This window comes from Ixodes scapularis, unplaced genomic scaffold, assembly GCF_016920785.2.
Source record: "Ixodes scapularis isolate PalLabHiFi unplaced genomic scaffold, ASM1692078v2 PGA_scaffold9__187_contigs__length_104089568, whole genome shotgun sequence".
In the NCBI taxonomy this organism is placed as follows: domain Eukaryota; kingdom Metazoa; phylum Arthropoda; class Arachnida; order Ixodida; family Ixodidae; genus Ixodes; species Ixodes scapularis.
The window spans coordinates 10,814,989-10,834,554 of NW_024609884.1; the positions used below are offsets into that span (position 1 = coordinate 10,814,989).

The window sequence follows — 19,566 nt, forward strand, 5'->3', positions numbered from 1 at the left end:
GTGCCTAATCGAACGACGTTTCATGGACAGTTGAATTGGCGGTTGGGGAGGGAGATGTGTGGTACTCGAATGGATGGACAGGTTTCAGCTATATCCACGCATGTGGATTGGAGCTACTGCGAACGCTAAGTCTTACATGCACGTTTTCTGCGTTATGTAACAGTTGGGGTGCGAGTAGCCGGCACTGTGAAGTCGGTGCTAGTCAACGAGGTAGAGGGGCTTAGAGCGATAAACTGGTACCCAGTTCACCAGGTAAAAGTGACCACCACGTGGCTGCCGCCATGTTGTACAATTTTGACTAGACACGTGACAGTACCAAATCCCGAGGCTTTCACGCAAAACTGAGCCGAGATTGGTATTGCGATCCTTGTAAAAAAAAAAAAAAAAAAAAAAAAACATGATAAACTATTTTTTTTTCCATACTGTTGGCCCCAGATATCAGTCTCTAGCTCCGATAAAAACCCAAAATACAGCATCGCGGCTGACTGCATCTAGGGGAGGCATTGCGAAGCTGCCCGAGTTTTTGTCGTAAAAGCACATTTTGGACTTGAAAACAAACGAGACATTCAACTTATCTCGTCGGTATACTGTTATTAAAGATCAGTAAGCAACTATTTGTACCCGGTACTTCGCTAAAATCTAGACGTAAATCTATAAGGTCACGTGTCTAGTGTTCAAACATGTGCAACATGGCGGCGGCCAATTGGGGGTCACTTTCAGCTGCCAGTTTATCGCTCTAAGGCCCTTCTACCTCGTCGGTGCCAGTAGACCTCTTGCCGAATTACCCAAGGATTAAATAGAATGCTGGCGTCTACAACTTAACTGTTCGAAAGCAAAAATCTAAAACAAATGGCACTTCGCACGCGCGTTCCACGGACGCTTTTTTATTTATTTTTTATTTACTTTGAACCTAGTATAAATTTTAACGTGACGTATTCGTACTCTCGCTGAGCATCGGAATGTCCGAAATCTGACGGCAGGCCACGAGTGCAGGATTTTCAGGTGTGCGATAGGCTATTACGTCTTTCGTGTGCAGCGCGTGTATACCTACGCTCCCAACATTCTCCTTGATGAATGGGTAATTTATCGGAAGGTCAATTCATCCCCATCGGTTTTCGTATGTCAAAATCGAAAGGATAGCCTAAAAGGTGTCTTGCAACAGTGTGGGAGTGCCGCGGCGCCTGCCAACTATATGGGACTGGCCTTGAGGTCACCTGCAATCGAGCCATTTCTCGTTCTCTCACCCGCTCTTTTTTTTTTTTTTTTTTTTTTTTGCATCAATCCGCGTGGCACATCTCCCGCAGGCTCCTTTTCGTGAGTGGGATAATGGTTGGATAATGGGTGAATAGTACCAGAATTAAACGTCATGGTTAGAGGTATCATTACTTAGCCTTGATTTGGCCTTGGATCTTGCAAGATGCCAATCAGTGCGAGAGGAAACCCGGCTGAGCTAACTACATAACTGCAAACACGTGTGCTTCTTCCCTTCTTCTTTGATTTAGCGCCTCGTGGTATTCTTGTCTCCTCATCCAATTGAACTTGGCAATCGGAACATCTTACACAACGACCACTGTTTTTCTTTTGTTTTTTCGTTGCTGCGTGAGTTTCGTAGCTCTTCGGCATGTCTGGTGGTGTCTCGACCCTCTCTTCAATGCTCGGAGCTTGCTGCGCGGGAGACTATCACAACCATGACTCCTGACTAGAGGTGGCCAATGTTCCTCGCAACAACCAACCCGGGTTGCAGCTGTGAGCAACATTGGCGGCTCGAGCCGGCGAAGGAGCGCCTTGCAAGTTGTTCTGGCCGCGAGTTGTGGAGATTAAAAACATGTTCATAAACATACCCGTTTTTTTGTTGTTTTTTTGACGTTACGTTGCGTTACGAAAGCTTCCGTACAAGTCATAGGAACATCTGTGCCACATACTAAGCGTTGCTACGAGCTCAAAAAGATAGCCTGGCACGCGACATTTGAGACAGGAATGTTTCGGTATAGGCGCATGATCTTTAATGTACGCATCGCAGTGAATCCACCTACCGGCCTTACTACTTTTTTCTCAAGTATTGTTCCAAACCTATACACCTTTTTCACAAGGGCGCAGCAATCTTGAATGTCGTCACTTCAGGTATGCTGTAAAACATTGTTTTGATTTCTCCACGCCGCTGGAATGTGTTTACAAAAAATGCGTGATTGTCACACATTCTTGTTTTGCCGAACCTATACTTTCTCGCGTATTCCAGGTTGAAGTGTTTTATTGGGTGGTTTCATTTGAATTCGACCAACCTTGTTGGGGTGGTTCCTCAAAAGTATCTGTAAAAAAAATGTATGTGAAATCCCAATCCTTGTGATGAACAAAAATGCATTGCAATAAAATTAGAAATATGTAGTTCGAGAAAAAAAAAAAAAAGTAAAACGCTGCCGGGCGGAATGCGTGAAATTCGCGGTTCTGTTTTTGTTTTAGACGGGCTTTGCAAAATATTAACTTGTCCCTTAGCCATAATACTTTTTTACACTCGAAGTATGCAATGCGGGCATTGTTTAGAGGTGAAGTGTTGTTTTTTACTGTTTTGGTTTATTTTTACATAAATTCGCAAACATGCCACCCAGAGCGATTTAGACTAACTTTGGGATAGCTATACCAAACGAACGGTATGGAGCTATGTCATGAGACATATATCGATACGTAGCTATTTATACAAGCTATCGATTGGTATGTGTTTCGTATTCATCGAGCTTATTGGACAAATTTGATTTCGCCCCATATGTGCTCAAAAATTGAAAAAATGCAGATTTTAAAAGCAATTAAAAAAAATATATTCTTCTAATTTTTTTAAATTTTATTTCCTGGCCCATAAGCTTTGGGTTTTCGACAGACGGCATCCGCAAGGGAGTTGTCTCAAGCCCTTTAACAGATATTTCTTCGTTAACGTCATCTCTACTTCATGTTTTTCAATGAAGCTTGCCGGAGAACTTGAAGATGGGTCACTCAACGTACAGGCTAAAAGTTCCTCACCTGTGCGTCGAAAACAGTGCTGGCAGAGCGTATCCGTCGACAGAACAATAGAAGCTTTGGTTGGAGGCAGGATTCTTTTCAATGCATCTACGTTGAGGTCGGTTACGGGCCAAAATATCGGTTGCGATATATAACTCGCCTATGTCTCTCAAAACAGTCGGCCCAGTACTTCCTTTTAACGCTGAAAACTGGAGCCATGACTGATCCAAGTTTAAACCCCAGTGTTCTTCTTTGCCGCGTTCTTTTACTTATTTATTATCCCTCTCCTTCTATTTTTGACTTCTTATTGTTTTAGCATCGACGATTTGTGGAGATAATCGCTGAAAAGCATCACCGAGAAAGTGCGCGCTGTATGTCTTTTCATTGAAAGGGAACGGAAGTAGTAAATAGAAAAAAAGGGACGATAAAAAAATCGGAATAAACGAGGATAGCAAACTTTAGGGGACGTACAAAATAAAATAGACAAACTTGAAAGGGATAGCCGCCGGCAAAGAGTTCCTCTTTGGTGTGGTCTTGCCGGCAACTGTCGATAATCACACCGGTTATAACTACAGATGCATTGCGACCCCTGCGTAAATCAGGTTCTGCGCGTTCACGAGATCGGCGTGATAACGTCAAAAGTCGGCTCTGTCCCTCTCCTCCTCTCGATAACCTTGACTGAAAGGAGTCAGACAAGTTTTCGCAGTGAGGTCCTTTGGTGAAAGAAGGACAGTTGGAGACAGCGAACCTGCCCGGTATACAGCCTCCGTCGGAGGCACGAAGTCAGCAAAGCTTATCGTAGGTCAACGAGGTCAACAAAGCTTATTAATGATGATTGTCTTAGACGTATCGTCTGAGACCATCATTGCTCTCCCTCGCGCTGATCGAAAGGGACCGGCGTTTGAGTCAGTTCGATGAACAACAGAGTGCTACTTACGTTCATACCACGTTTGATGCTAAGAAAAAAACCTGTCTATTTGATATTTTGTTTTTAAAACGACTCCCTTTGAAGAAAGCTCTACGTGGCTGTCAGAAATATTTTGTTTGTAATTTGTTTAACAAAGTAAACAAATTACAACCAGATATCCAACTTTCTTGGTGAAACGTCGGCTGCCGCTTTCGGAAGTTGTATACGTCCATTCCTACCAGCTTCGCTCCTGTTCGTGTTTCATAGTGAAGGGGATGACGAGAAACTTCCTCTAATCATGACGTTTTAAGGCAAAATGACAAAGCAATAAGAACATTTTAAGTTTTGCTCTTTCTAGCTATAACGGCTTTTGCAATAATAGTAAGGGGTTTCATTTCTCTCAGGAACCTTGCTATCGTACATAACATAGGTTGCCCATACATGTGCAAGTTCACCTAATCGCACTCTGCTTCGGCGGTTTATTCGGTAAGAACACTCGCCCGCCAGATCTTGTAATACAATGTCTAGCTCGCCCCGCTCTCAGGCTGCAGGTGGCATCACTGTTGACATGAATGGTTCCTTTTGCCCCCCGTCACGTGCCTCAGATGTTCCAGGAGCTGTCATGGACATATATAACGGCAAACTGATCACGATGAACGGGCTTCTAAAACCATCCGTTATTAATGAGGCCGCCAGTCGCATTGTGGTGAAGCCAGAATATTTGAACCAAGGATTGCGTGGCAGGCTTTAAATAGGCTTATTTAACTAGTTGTCACCAAAATACAACAAAATATTACACCCAAGACTTATATACGCTATTTCTACACCTTATTGTCTATGAAGTAGAAAAGGTTAGAAGAAAGTAAAAAAAATGCTTTCTTGAGAAAATTGCCCTCAAAATTTGCATATTTTTAATTTTTGTACACATTTGGGGCGAAATCGAATTTGTCCAATAAATTTGATGAACAAGAAACACGTACCAATCGATAGCTTATATAAATAGCTACGTATTGATATATGTCTCATGGCATAGCTCCTCCATAGCTACCCTTCATTTGATATAGCTATCCCAATGTTAGTCAAAATGTCTCTGGGTGGCGTGTTTGCGATTTTATGTAAACATGAATTAAAATGGTAAAAGACAACAATTTACCTCTCAAAAAAGCACCCATTGCATACTTATAGTGTGAAAAGTATTATGTTTAAGAGAGGAGTCAATATTTTGCAAAGACCGTCAAAACTTGAGCATAAACAGAATCGCGAATTTCACAGATTTCACCTGGCAGCGTTTTATATATATATATTTTTTTTTCTCGAACTAGATGTAACTCTAATTTCATTGAAAGCAAGTTTCGTTCATCACGGAGTTTGGGATGTCACATACATTTTTTACAGATAATTTTGATGACTCACCCCGACAGGGTTGGTCGAATTCAAATAAAACCACCAAATCGCTGCACAAGTGTGTGCCTTTGAGTAATTCTCTACGAGTTGGGATTACATGGATTACATTGAACTGAACAGTAGCGTAGTTGTCAAGAGAAATGGCCGTTCGCAAGTCCAACAAAACGAGGCCTAATCGAAACCGTTTCGTACTTATCCTCATCTCGGATTCCTTTCCGTGCAGGGATCCAGGGGCCCACGTTTCTTGCACGTTTCTTCCACGTCACAGTACACATTACAGCACACACTGTCACGTACGGATCATCCCTGGTTCGGTCAGAAATCACTTCAAACTGAAAAGCGAAATCGACGAAACGCACATAGTCTCCGCCGCAATGGCCGAACGACTGAAAAATATGTCGGGCGGCAAGACCCATAGCGTGACGTCAAAAGAAGAGCAGTCTAGGTGGTGTTGGGTGACCTCGCTGTTGAGCGCGTACCTCCTGCAGTGTATACATTTTGTACCGCCGTGTTTTCTTTCTTTTCTTTTTCTCGGAAAGAACGAATAGCAATGACCTCAATCATGATACGAATGAGTATTCCTTGGCGGCCAAGTATTCCTTGGCGGCTAAACGTCACAGCTGTGTGCTGTGACGTTTAGCGCGTGCCGAACAAGAGAGCTCGCCAGCTTTTTTTTTTTTTTTACACCGTCTAAACTGCGTTTCACTGCATATGATAAGTTGCTTTGGCCACAGTTCGTGCCGATGCATTCGCGCGAATACCTCCTGGATGCTTTCATTTCCCGCAAACGTAGAGATTCACGTGCGTGTTTACACGAACCGCGCACACGTTGTGTGCAGCTGCTCACGGACACGCGAGCGAAGCTTTGCAAATTGCCTCGTTTGCGCGAGAGTAAGCGTAAGGTAATTGTTTTCCAAGGTTTCGCGCTACTGCCTCATCTGCATACGACTGTCCCCGGGAGCCGTACATATTCCAGGGAGCATCGCTTAAAGTGTACTTGCTGCACAGCCTTCGCTTGTGGACGCATCAAGTGTCGACACTGAGTCAGCAGGTGGGCTTTCTTGTAGGTGTTCCTGGTTGATCAATCCTCGTTCTTTGACGTCAGTTTGCGCGAGAAAGTGCTTCGCTCGACATAAACAGAATGTGTCTGGGCTGTCAAGAAAAGCATTCTTAGAAAACCAAAAAAAAAAAAAAAAAAGTCTGACAGCGCGTTGCGAATTCTTGCGCAGTCGTGCACGTTCGTGCGCTTAGCGTAATGCTTCTTCGAGCCTGTTTCGAATATCTTATCGTGTGCAATTTGCGCAGTCGTGCACGTTCGTGCGGTTAGCGTAATGCTTCTTCGAGCCTGTTTCGACTATCTTATCGTGTGCAGCCTGGATCCCATGAGCCTTCTTCTCGACATTACCGTGCGGTGTGTATCGAAATCCTTCAAGGCGGTGGAAGTGTATACCAGTATAAACTGTCGGGCTAGCTGGGTAAACATATCACGAACTCAAAAAGCGTCACGGACAAAAATAAGTAGAAAACGTGAATGGGACAATCAGCGCTTGTCCTGTCCATCTTTTTTCACTTTTACTTGTCAGTCGCGCCATTTTTGTTCCCAGTGAAAGTGATCATAACTGAACAGAATGCGTGGCTGCAAGAAGAAATGTCAATGATCTCACTCCCCTTCGCGGGTGTGAGACCGAAATTACATGTGTTCGCTAGCTTTCATATGTCCCTAGAGTAGCCGGAATATGCGTTTCTTTTTTGTTCTAGAAAAACAAAAGAGAAAACAATACACACGAAGAAAACAAAAAAGAACAGACGTATGGATGTGTCGCTTGAACGGTATGCTACTAGCCTTTGTGGATGACTAGAAATAACGTCTTTGAGTCAGGAAGATGTTAATAATAGAGTCTAGCTTCGGCAGCATGAAGAATTAGACTGACATGACACTGCGGTTTTTTTCTAGTCGCAGCCGATCTAGACAGGGGTATGCCATATGGGATCCGACTGTCTAAAAAAAAATAGGCGTTTTATTAGTCAAGAATCGCGTGGTCCCTAGCAAAAGGGGCGTGTGGAGGTAGTTTAGCATTGGCGGCGGTCTGAGACAAGGGTTTTTAGGACAATGACCGACATCGTTGCAGGCATGGAAGTCTTGTGGACTAACGCTAGTCCGCTCCGGACACTTTATTAAAGTCTGTGCTCTATCTCTGAGGGACGGCCTTAGTAACTGTAAGACGTGCGAGACTTTAAATACTTTAGAATTCCTGTGGAGTCTGCTCATGAAGGACATCGCGTCTTGAATCATCTTATATGGAGATTTTATTCACGGGAAAATAGGGGGCTGGGGGACGATTGACATCTCTTTTGTTGCTACACGGGAACGCAGTTCGTTGTATGGATAGGAAATCAGGTTCACACGAATACCATTCAATATATATATATATATATATATATATATATATATATATATATATATATATATATATATATATCGTTTAATGTACGTACTGCCACAGCACCGCAGTTTCAGAATTTCAGACTCATTTATACAATATTTTGAATGGTATTCGGTTGAACCCGATTTCGTATCTTATTTTTATTGTTTTTGTGGCTTTCGGCGGGTTCGTAAAAACGTTGATCCATTTGATTAAGTACGGTTCATTCATCTGCATATGTTCGTTTATATATATATATATATATACCTTAATGGGCGCCGTTAACTGGATGATATTGCTGTCTAAAGTGAGCCGATGTCCTGCAGAACGCGCAATGACATCTTGACTCCTGTGGGCGTTGGAGGCTTTCTAGTTTTGTTTACAACCAAAGTTTTCCATCGCTCTAGTTCGGTATACGATAGGCGTATATTGTTTCCCAAACACTTGTTTCGTTATCAGCTCAAGTCCCCTTGTTTGACCACAACAGAGTGGAAACACCCAATTCGACGTAGCAGTCGTCGATCCAAAGGGTTCGTTATCAGGAATCATAAGACCTTATCTTTCTGATGCAACTTTGTGGACAGGGTTAAGTTCGGGGATTGCGTGTGTCAGACGCAATGAGTTTTTTCTTGCGCGCTTTTGTTAATCTACGCTTCTTTTCTTTCTTTCGTATCCCTGCTTCGTTATCCCGGAGAATGGATAAGGAATTCGGCGTTACGTTTGAGGCCTTACGGAAAGCTTCCATCACGCACCGCGCACCTATATTTGTCCATATTTGGTGGACGCCACTATCTCTTGCTTTTTGCGTCGGTGATTTGGGTCCAGAGTTAGCAGCTTGGGCGCCCGTTTTCGGTGCTTATTTTGAACTCCCCCCTGTAGTTCGCTGCAAATCGTTTTATCGTCCGAGTATGTGAGAGCACGCGCGTATCTGTGCTTCGCCCATTTTTAGATCGGACACAATGCGAAGATTTCATTTTGTTGCTCAAGATTCGTGTGTGTGTGTGTGTGTTTTTTTAGTTTCTCGCGGTATTTAAGTTAATCGCGTGAATATTGACAGTGCCACTTTCGCCGTTTTGTGCTGACCGAAGAACACAGGTGTGTGTATATGGTCATATAAGCTAGATTTCGTAGATGTTATGACGTTTTGTGATGGGCGTGTTTCGCCGTCGCTCAAGTCCCGCAAGGTCCGTGCCAGCTGTGCACTTTCTTGGCGTTTTCCAACGAAACTATGTAATTCATATTGCATATTGTAAAAAAAAAAAAAAAAAAAAAAAAACGGGGGAAATTATGAGTTTGCTCCATCGGTCGGACTGCTTCCTCAGTCCCTCACGGTTTTGCCTCCTTTGTGCAGACGGGGAAGTTTATCCCAAACCCGGCGCCTAAAGTTGCGCTGCGCGTCACAACATTAGGACTCGTGCTACGTTGGACGCTTTCTTGTAAACAGCGTCGTTAATATTGCATTACCGCTCAACGTGCGCGCGACGAAAAACAAAAGGCGGCTTTTCTACGGTTTTGGGTACGCTACTGCTCAAAAGTTACTGTAGTACAGTTAAGGCCCGTTCACACTCTTGCAACCGAGTGCGACCGAGAGAGGCCGAGACTTGTTAAAGCCTCTTAAAATTTCTTTGGACGAAAGAACACACTGGCACGCTGGCGCCAAGTATGCGGTGACCCTGGAACTGCAATTCACAAGATGCGAAGGTTTTACGGGATTTCCGAGGTCAAATGTGCGTAATACCTATAAGAAAGGCTCGTTTATGGCGTTGACAAAAGTTTTTCGAGCCAAGAAAGAAAGGATAATGCGCGAGAGAAATACTAAATATGCCGGACCGCCAAGTTTACACTGCTACCCAATAGATGGCGCCAGTCTGTCTTCTCGTTGTAAGAGGTATTAGGGAATACCAGTTTTAAGAAGTCGCAAGAGTGTGAACGGGCCTTTACTTTTTTTACTTACAAGGGAAGAAAGAAGTAACCCTGTTACAGTTACTAGAATGATAGGGTAACTTGTTACAGTTACTGCAAAAAAGTAACGTCGTTACTTTACAAAAACGATTAAGCACATTCAGAAGGTACCTCCCTTAATATGCCTTTAATATATATATAGTGTAGGTTTTGGCAAAACATTGCGTTCTTTACGGTAATGAATCTTGCTTTTGGAGAAACAGGTTTTCACAATAGTAAATATTTGCATGTTTGGTCCTTCCTATTTAAAACATTTTCCGCAAATAGAATCCGGAATCATATCATAATTTAGAGCAGTATTCGGGCAAGCTCACTGCTTGACTAGACGTCGATAAAGCATTTATATATTTTCTTCTTTGGCAGATTTACAAACGACTTAGATTATTCCCAATGGTGAGCCAGGTGATGCCGGCAGACCTCTCCGTCCTTCTCTATCTATCACTCACTCATCCAAAACTTGAAAATAAGTACGACCACCATAACGTTTAGGCGTGCACTTGTGACCTGTATGCTCGGGTATGCTCAAACTCATGGTGCGAGTCAATCAGAACGTCGGATTTCTTCGGGGTGAAACGGAAACATTAAAACTCTCGCAAATGTGAGGTAAAAATATAATGTAAGCCTTACCTTGCAGTCGCTCGCTAGTCGAATCGTTTTCTACTGCGTGTGCACTATTTTTCGTGAAATACGGAAGTTCCTTTGTTTGAAAACTTAAATTATTGTCGCGTCAATACCGCTCCCTGAAACACGCTGGACACCGCACGGCAGCGGCGTAAAGGGACGCTCTTATCTCCAGTTGGCCGGACCAGCTTGGCCAAGCGGTGTTACAAAAAGTTTATCTCTCTCTCCCTTTCATTTTTGATTTCATTGCGGTGCCCTCACGTCACGAGTTGTGAGGCGATTTGGTCTTCGTGTTTGGATCAGTTTTACGCCAAAATCCGAAAAGTAACTCAACGACGTTACTCTTTACAGTTACTTAAAAAAATACTCACCCAGGTTCAGTTACAAGTTATTTCCATTAAACAGTAACGCGTCATATAGTTACAAGTTACCGAAGAAAGTGACTAGTTACTGGTAGCGTGTTACTGCCCAAGACTGCTGTCCTACCGCAATATATCTAAAAAAGGTGAAAAGGAGGGGAAAAGAAGACTGAAAGAGAATCTTGGTTAATTAATGAAAACGAAACCGACGCGGAACTTCCTTCTACAACAAGTCTCCGGCGCGAAATACGAAAGAAAGCGTCTGCGCTCAGCCGACTGGGTCTTTCGGGCGGAGGTTAATTCGGCCCTCGACAAATAAACAAGGAGGAAGAGCGTCTGTGTACACCTCGAGCAGTGCCGCGTCCTGCGGCGACGAGCCATTAATCCAGCGCGGCCCTGCTGCGATGGACGACCTTCGCCAAAAGCAGCTCTCGTCCGCCTTCACAGGTGCATCCGGCGGAAGTGCTCTTCCGGCGCTGAACGTGGCCGTCTTGCTCCTCTCTGCGTTAGTTAGCACAATTTGTCGTTGTGCCGAATAATGGCAGTGCCAGCCGTTTTTTGTCTGCTGGTTCCTCGATGCCACTGGGGAGTGGACAGCGGATGCCTGCCCCCAGGGGTTTCTGACGACGATCTGCAAGTTTCAAAATTGGAACCATACGACGAATAAAAAAAAAAAGAAGTTAATTAACAAATTTTAGTTAATTATTCGATTTCTTGTGGCGCCTAATATGTCCCCCTGGCTGTATAACGCGATAAGCGTATGTCACATGGCTAAGCGCGTGCGTGGACGAGATGAAGATGACGAGGATTGTATTCCTTTCTTTCTGCACTTTTCAAATATAGTTGTGAGTGGCGCCTGTTTGTCTCTTTCTCTCTTGTGTCCGTGTTTTTGCGCCTTGTAAGTTGTAACATGAATACCAACGTTTACCAACTAGCCCAACTACAAGTTCTTCTACTGTATAACTCACATGCACAGACTAGATTTGTGTAGCTTTCACGGCTATTTTTTAAACAAATCTGTAAAGTCTAAAAATAAAAACACCCGGTGGATATAACTGTTTTAACGGTTTAAACGGGCACTTCAGGAGGATTGGCTACCACCCGAAATCGGATTTTTTTTTTCTCGTTATATTAATATTCATGAGCCGAGTACCGCTACGATATGTGGCCACGTGCGGGGGTGGTTGCGTGCGAGGCCGTCATTCACGTTAATGCGTAAAATGAAACGTCGGCACGCGAAACGCGCGTGTATATATGTGCGTGGCGGAAGCGAGTGGGGGATTCTGAAATGAGAAACATCCCGCGGATGTTGCCGACGAACTTTGTTCTAGCTGGCAGACAAAGAGGGGTCCTGTGACCGCCGACGTCCCATGTAGCGCGCGTGCAGCACTGGCTCGTTTGGGTGATCTCGAGCTCTGGTGCTGCGCCGCCGACTCTGGGTTTTTGCACGACCGCGGGCTGTTTTCTTATTTTGCGCCGTTCGAAGAAAGGACCTCTGATCACCGCGGTTTCGGGTCTCTGTGCGTTTGGGGCGCGTTTCGTTGTCTCGGCGAAGTGGGGAACTTGCATCTGCAGCTAGACTGTGGTACTCCCGCGAGCGGAAGGCTGTGATTCCTGTGAAAGTTTAAGATCGAGCACGCAATCATTGCGTTTTGCCTCTGTACGCGCGTTCAAATACTTGACTCTGGCTGCCTGCTCTTGTTAGCCGGGCGTGCTTGCACAAACCAGGCACACTTTCGCACAGGCAATTGATGCTCCGCGGCTGCTTGCAATCGCGTATGCTCTTTAGTGATCGTGCGAAGGCGACCGACCTTCCAAACGCCTGAATATGAAATGGAGATGGACAGGTACCGCGCGTACCATCCTTTCAAAAGAAAACGCGCGGCGTTCACTGTGTAGGTTATGAGTGACGCAGTGCTTTTGGATTCCGGCCGCTATTCACGTGTGGTTCTCGTTTCGACCCATTCCCAAAACAACCTTCCCGTTTGTACCTTCCCATTTCGACCCGTCCCAAAACGACCTTCCCGTTTCATCCTTTCCCGTTTCGACCCGTCTCAAAACGAGCTTCCCGTTTCATCCTTTCCCATTTCGCCCTTTCCCGAAACAACCTTCCCGCTTCGGCTATCGTTCGGTTAGTTTGTATTGTTCGTTAACAGTTGATTAGGTTGAAGTGTCCAGTGTCTGTTTTCCTTGCTCACATCACTTCACAATCTCCCGAAACAACCTCAGGGACATGGCACCGTAAGATAAACGCTGTGTCAGGGAGGGCTCACCCGAACATTTACAACTTCATCGACCTGCAAACGGGATGATCTTTGAGAGGGATATCGCTGCAGCAGCTTGCAAATGGTGGTGCCGTGCGGGCCAGGTGACCGCCGCGAACTATCACAGTTTGAGTGCCGCCTTTCTGACGGCGCGATTTTCCTTCTCGACTTCCTCAACCAAGGCGACAGCATTTTGTGGTTTATGATTTTTGGCTGTGTACGGCGACGGTTCTGTGTTTGAACTTGTAAAAAAATGAAGTCGCAATCATATGCCCGTCAGCCTGTCTGATTTATCACTTTTAAAAAGTATCCCGTTCACTATGAGGAAGTTTTAGAATAACGCACGTAAGCGCTTTGGGTAACCTAAAAGTAGCGTCGCGATATAAAAACTTAGGCAACGCTAATTTTTGCTTACTCAAAGTGCTTGCCTGCGTTACTCTAAGACTTCATTAGGTGCTTTCGTAGACCGCGTTTCCCCTTTCGCTAAGCCCTCCGCAACGAAGAAGCCGCTACTGCGCCTGCGCGCCGATGGTCTTGACTGTAGAGTTCTGGGCATCGTAGCGGGTTGCGAAGGAGCGTCACGTGACTTCGAAAACGGTCTACAAAAGCTCCCTCCCTCTTTTTGTACAGAGCGCGAAACCGTTGGCGCGAACAAGTGATTGTTGGTTTTAGCTGTTTGTCTACAAAAAAATACGAAGCCTGTCATCAATATTACTAGTGTGTTTGAAAGTGCTCATCTGGGCCACTAACCTAAGCGGTAAAATGTGATACCTTCTAATACCATTTCGAAGTAAAATTAAAAAAGAAATCGCCAAGATCGTGTTCGTGGTAACGTTGTCGCGCAATGTACATAGTCCATTTCGTAATTACACATTTTGGGGACCATCTTGAAAGAAACATTTTAAGTGGTTCAAGTAGAAATATATTTCCTTAAAGCTTGTCTGAAAGTATTGCATAATTTAGGAATACGTTTACAAGGAAAAATATTTTACAACATAACTTAATTGCTCGCCTGCACCTTTGTATTAATTGCATTAACATGATTTCGGGACATATTCTTAAGCAGAAAAACTGCACAAACCAGGATTAGAACGATGGACACTTTTTGCGAAGAGGTTGAGATGCGCGGGGTTTTATACCAATTGACGGGTTCAAACGGGACGAATTCAAACCTAAAATATGTCTTGGCTACGGGTTCAAATATGAAGGGCGTTTCGGGAACGGGTTGAAACGGGACAGGTTCAAACGGGAAGGTTGTTTCGGGAATGGGTCGAAACGGGACGGGTTCAAACGGGAAGGTCGTTTCGGGAATCGGTTAAAACGGGACGGGTTCAAACGGGAATGGGTTGTTTCGGGCTACACCTCTATTCACCCATCCCAGTTATGTTGTGTTGACGTTTTCTGCTTCCTGTCATTCTCAGTCTAGTGGGTTCCGTATCTGGTATGCGGGACGAAAAATAAATATAACATTTCAACCTGGAATATGCGAGAAAATATAAGTGAGGCGAAAGAAGAATGTGATGACAATCCCGCATTTTTCGTAAACACCTTCCAGCTGCGTGGAGAGATCAAAACCGTGTTTAACCGCATACCAGAAGTGACTACATTCAAGATGGGTGCGTTCTTGTGGAAAAGGTGTATACCACAAACACAAAGAAAAATTTTTTTTTTCGTTTTTTTTTTTTTTTTTACGTAATTCGGTAATGCAGTATCATGTGCTTTATCTGTGGCTGGCCCGTGACATACACGTGATACGGATAATTTTCTTTTTTAATTCTGCCATTGTTTTTATTGATTCCTTCGGATAAAGGATTCGTTATCGTTGCAACCGCTTCTGCCGTTCATATAAGCGATCTCGAGCGCTTTGCAACTTCTGTTTTCTCTCTCCTCTCCGGTTTTGTTTTGCGTCTCGCGTCTCTTTCTGCACGCGCTGCAAATGTGGGCCAATCCCGGGTCGCGATAACAATCGCTGTGCGACACGACCTCGGCTCCGATCAAGGATTCGCGCGGTCTTATCTCCGGAGGCGCGCGCACTCCCGATGTTTGTGGGAGGAACACTGCGGACCCGCGTCTTTCTAAGAATAAGTCTCTGCATATACAAGTCTATTTTCAATAAATGTTAAGAGGGAAAAAAAAAAAAAACACTGGCTAGGTGGCGCAAGTCACCTTCCAATTCAAAGGGTTCAGCCGCATCCATCCATTCATAAATAAATGTTAGGAAATGTTAAATAAATGTTAGGGAAAAAAAAGTGCCTAGGTGGCGCAAGCCGCCGCCCGATTCAAAGAGTTCCGCCTCGTACATCTATCCATCCATCCAGGTCCGGACTAAGAAAAAATTGTGTGATACGTGAAACGTTTCGGTATCGCTTCGGAACGTCACCGAGCCCGCCGCCTACGCTCACGGCGCTCTTCATAAGATAGCCTAACACCTGACATGCAAACTTTTTTTTTTTTAATTAAGGACTTGCCGGCCGCCTATAGAGAGGCCAAGGCAACACTCGAGTACTGGTTGTACAGCAAAAACGAAACATCAAGAGTAAAACAGGTGGGTGGTGGGGCAGGTGGGGACCGAGAAAAATGCCGTAAGTCGGCTTCACGAGGTCTCGAGCCTCATACATTCCGCAGCAGCAGCGCGACACATATATAATCGCTCATAACTTCGCAAAAAGTAAAATGAAGCAAAAATAAAGCACAATAAAAAAGACAATTGACAAGTCACAATTATCCGCACTGCAACCAATTTAAACAATACGGTTCAGTAAGCAAAGCATTATACACCAAACGGTTTGCATAATGTTTCTTGAGTCGTCGATACCATAGTTAGGGCTGGAGACCGCACGTCGTTTCAACTTTAAAGTGGTCTGGCATTACCCGCGACGTGCCCCCAAAGCCGGCCCGGATCGGCTTGGGATAACCGCGAGATATCCGGGCTCTTCAAACCAAGTTGGTCCTGCTTCAAACTATAGAGCTGGTGATAAGGGAGTTGGGTATTGGCACGAGCGCTTAATTGGAAACCACGCTTGTGAAAATCTTGGGTGGTGGCCACTTCCAACCCATGTCCGACGTCCGTATTGGAGGACACTTTTAACTCGGGTTTATCGCTGTTCGTCCGATACGATGTCTTCCATGACCGAAATACCTTTTTTGGCGCTGTCTCGACCTCATGAATGCTCGAAGCTGTCGAGACGAGACAAGATAAGCAAATTTTTGGAGACGAATCAAGTATTTGCGCGATTATGGAGTCCCGTTCGTTGGACTCTGTTCTGTCCGTGCTTTCGATTGGCCGGTTGCCCGCGACCTCCACGGCTCTGTTGCACGCGTGGAACTGGAGAAGGCGCGTGCTGGGCGCGTGGCAGCGGTGGCGCTCCGCTCGTTTCCGGTCATTTGTCTGCCTGCGCTCGCCGCGGTTGGTCGCCGAGCGGAAAGCCTCGATGACCGCTCGGCACACGGGAACCCAGTCTAATCTCACTATGGGATAACGGGCACCGCCCCGCGTCGGCGAACTATGATGACATTGGCGGGAAATCGCGGTCTCCGGTGGCGTGATCGAGAGACCTGTAGGCCGTATAGGCCGGAAGGGCTGATAGTTTGGCTCCCGGCTTCGATTAGATTAAGTTTGGTTAGCGCGCTCCCTCTGTCCCGACGTCTCCACTTTGGACTCGTGTCGCCGGGTGAGTGGACGCGCTTGTCACCTTCGGCCGACTCGATTGCGCGCGGCGATCAAGGACATGTGAAAAAAGAAACGAGAAAGCAAAGAAAAAGGTCGGTGCCTTATTGCACGCGCGCTGTTAGGTGTCTCGCGGCGAGTTTGGGGGGGTTAGAGGATTGCCCCCGTTGTATTGCCCCTATTTACCGTTCGACCGATAGCGGGACGAGATTGAGCTTGCAACTGCCCACCCAGCACGCGCAGGGAAAAAATTGAACTCCGGGGAAATTACGGAGCCTCTATATACTCTCGAAGTCTCTGGCGAGCGATTCCTAGAAATTCACGGTTGGAAATGAAATACGAAAGAAAAAGTTATCTTCAAGGTCTGTTTAGAGTCGTAAATCTTTCGCAGCATGTTAGCGAGAAATTGCTTGATCCGATTACTTTTTTTTTTTTTTTTTTTTTTTCAGACAGTTTAATTTGATGTATCTTTTGTCTCCGGGACAACTGTGTACGCCTCAAGGTGTAATTTCTTACTATGCACGCGATGCTCTGATTGCCAGAACCGACGAAACTCGTTTCAAAAGTCCGAAATATTTCTGTAACAGCGGTTCTTCACATACCGCAAGCATCTCGTTGTAGAGGGGTACAGGTACACCCCCCCCCTTTTTTTTTTCTCGTGTGTGTGTGTGTGTGTGTGGTAACAGACGAACCGAGTTAATTGAAAACTGCTTGGAATAGCGAGCTTCGAAACTATCGTCGGAGCAACAGATCGAGTCGGCCTCTCTCTCAAGTGGTTCACCGGTTCCCCTTATCGTCAGGACAAGGCTTCTAACGCGTCTGTGCACCGACGGCATCCGAGTGCGCTCAATTCCTTGTCGACGGTTTGAGTTTTATTCAGCTGCTGCTAGTACTGCGTTTCCCACGACGAGGCATGCTGATGTACGAGTGTGAGCGTTTATTAACGGTGCCGGCCGATGTTCCAATTGTATTACAGCTGCCTTATGTATTCTCCGTTTTTTGTATTATCATTGTACTATATGTTAGTGTGCAAACGTTGGGAGCGTGCCCAGGAAGTGTTCGAGGAGAGAGCATATCTAGCCTGATGCTATGTGAGTGCCTTTATTGTGTGTAGCATTGTGCATGGCGTGCGAAATACAGGAATTCTTTATTACCTGCGCTCCATGCTCGACGACTGCGACAGGGCTGGAGCAATGGGACGTGGCTGCTTGCTTCTCTTCTCTGTTTGTGCGATTTCTCCTAGGCTCTTGCTTGCGCTCACGTTGCTTCGTGCCTTTGTCCAGCCTTGCCTCGTCCTGTATTGGCCTGAACATTGGCCGGCACCGACTACTTTTAAATTGTAGGGTGTGGTCAGTCTTAGGATGGGTCCTTCGCCTAGCTATAGCAATATGTTCTAACTCTCCTGATCGTTTGTATAGTAGTGACTAAGAGGATGTCAAAGACGGGGCATCTCTTTCGGGTGCTTCCAGCACGCGTTCGCTGCCTTCCACGGTGCTTCGGATGCGCGTGTGCGCTCTGGGATCACGAGACGACGAAGTGTTGTCGAGGGATGGAAGTTTCGCGCTGGGGGCAGGATAACGGAAGGTTCTCCCTCCGGTTCTAATCCTGTTAGTGACTACGGTGCTGTGGTGTACAATTGGCGCCGGTGCGAAATTATTTCGGGTCGGGCTTTGCCCCGGCCTGACTTCGAAAGACCTGCCAGTTTCTATGCACCTTTCCAATGTTAACCGGCCCACAGCTTAGCGTGTGGTGTCCACATCCCAGCACGCTCGAGTTACGGAAAGCGAGCAAAGCGCGCGCGATATACACAGGAACGCTCAAAGGACACCGTCCAAAAGCTTTTTTTTTTTTTTTTTAATGCTGTACAGGGTGCAGGGCTTAGGTACCATCTCTCGAAAGAAAAGCAATCCGTGGACTTTTTCAGTCACGCGATCTCAGATGGACTACAACGATACGCGGGGAGCAAGATCACGTGGGACGCTCCTGGAGCTTGACTAGCTCGGGATGAATTGTCGGTGAAAGTTTTCGTTAAATATACATATATATGTGGGTACGAACGAGGGTATACAGACGCAGCAGTTGAAGCATGGAAAAAATAAAAAAAAAAGTTTGATAATAAGAGTAGGAAGAAAGTAAAACACCAGATTTAATTTGTGCATTGCCTGCGTGTAAGCGAGTTCGGCGCAGACGCTTTCTTTTTTTGCACTTGGACGTTGCGGCGGGTTATTGAGGTTACGCGCAAAGCGGAGATGGCGCGATATTCGTTCGCCGCGTTGCTGACGCGCGCGAAAGCGAAAGGCAGTCGCAATGTCTGCCGTTGGTTACCCTTTTGGTGGAGTGTGCTGCATGGCCCGAACACGCGGCCTTGATGGGGATGAGGACTTCGGTTCGAACATCGCTTGTCCGGGATTCGTAGCTAATGTATAAAAACTATTGTTAAAAAAAGAAGGCGGATTGTTAGGCAATTGTGTTGCGTGCATGAAACGTTCTCATCACAAACGTTTAGCGAAAAGTTTTCAGACGCCTACGTTTACGACTCTCTTCGTCAGGTAGTTTAACGCGTACTATGGGCACATTTCATAGTTGTTCTATAGAAGGAAGTGATACTACCGCTAATCGGGCTGATAAACCTGGCGATCTTCCAGGGCCTTCAATACTCTCGAGCCCCTCTTCGTCAGTGCGCACAGGTGCACAGGTGGTTGAGCTCCTCTTCGCCTACCCCTCAGGTCACATGATCTCCCCGCTAACCCATCAGCGTCGAGCACCTCACAACTCCTCCCCACCCGTCAACCAATCAGTGTCGAGCCTCGCGGCCACGCTTTTATCTGGGCTTCACGGAATGCCGAACACCTATATATAGCCAAAGAACGTCTCACGCTAAAAAGTCCGGTTCATCGGGGAACATTACCGATTTCGCCTTCGAGTGTCAAATTATTACATGTGTATGCGTGGCTTCATCTTTTGGTGTATT

The 19,566-nt window shown here is 45.6% G+C and overlaps 1 protein-coding gene across 3 annotated transcripts in view; it reads left to right on the forward strand.

Moving 5' to 3' along the window:
* LOC8036832 (oxidative stress-induced growth inhibitor 1) overlaps positions 1-19,566 on the forward strand; it is a 58,884-nt gene that overhangs the window by 21,039 nt on the left and 18,279 nt on the right. The window contains exon 1 of one of the 3 annotated variants that reach the window (XM_029977712.4): positions 16,495-16,599. The exons of 1 other annotated variant lie outside the window; for it this stretch is intronic. The gene's annotated coding sequence lies outside the window, so the exon portion shown is untranslated. One more of the 3 variants, XM_029977719.4, reaches the window with a different exon arrangement.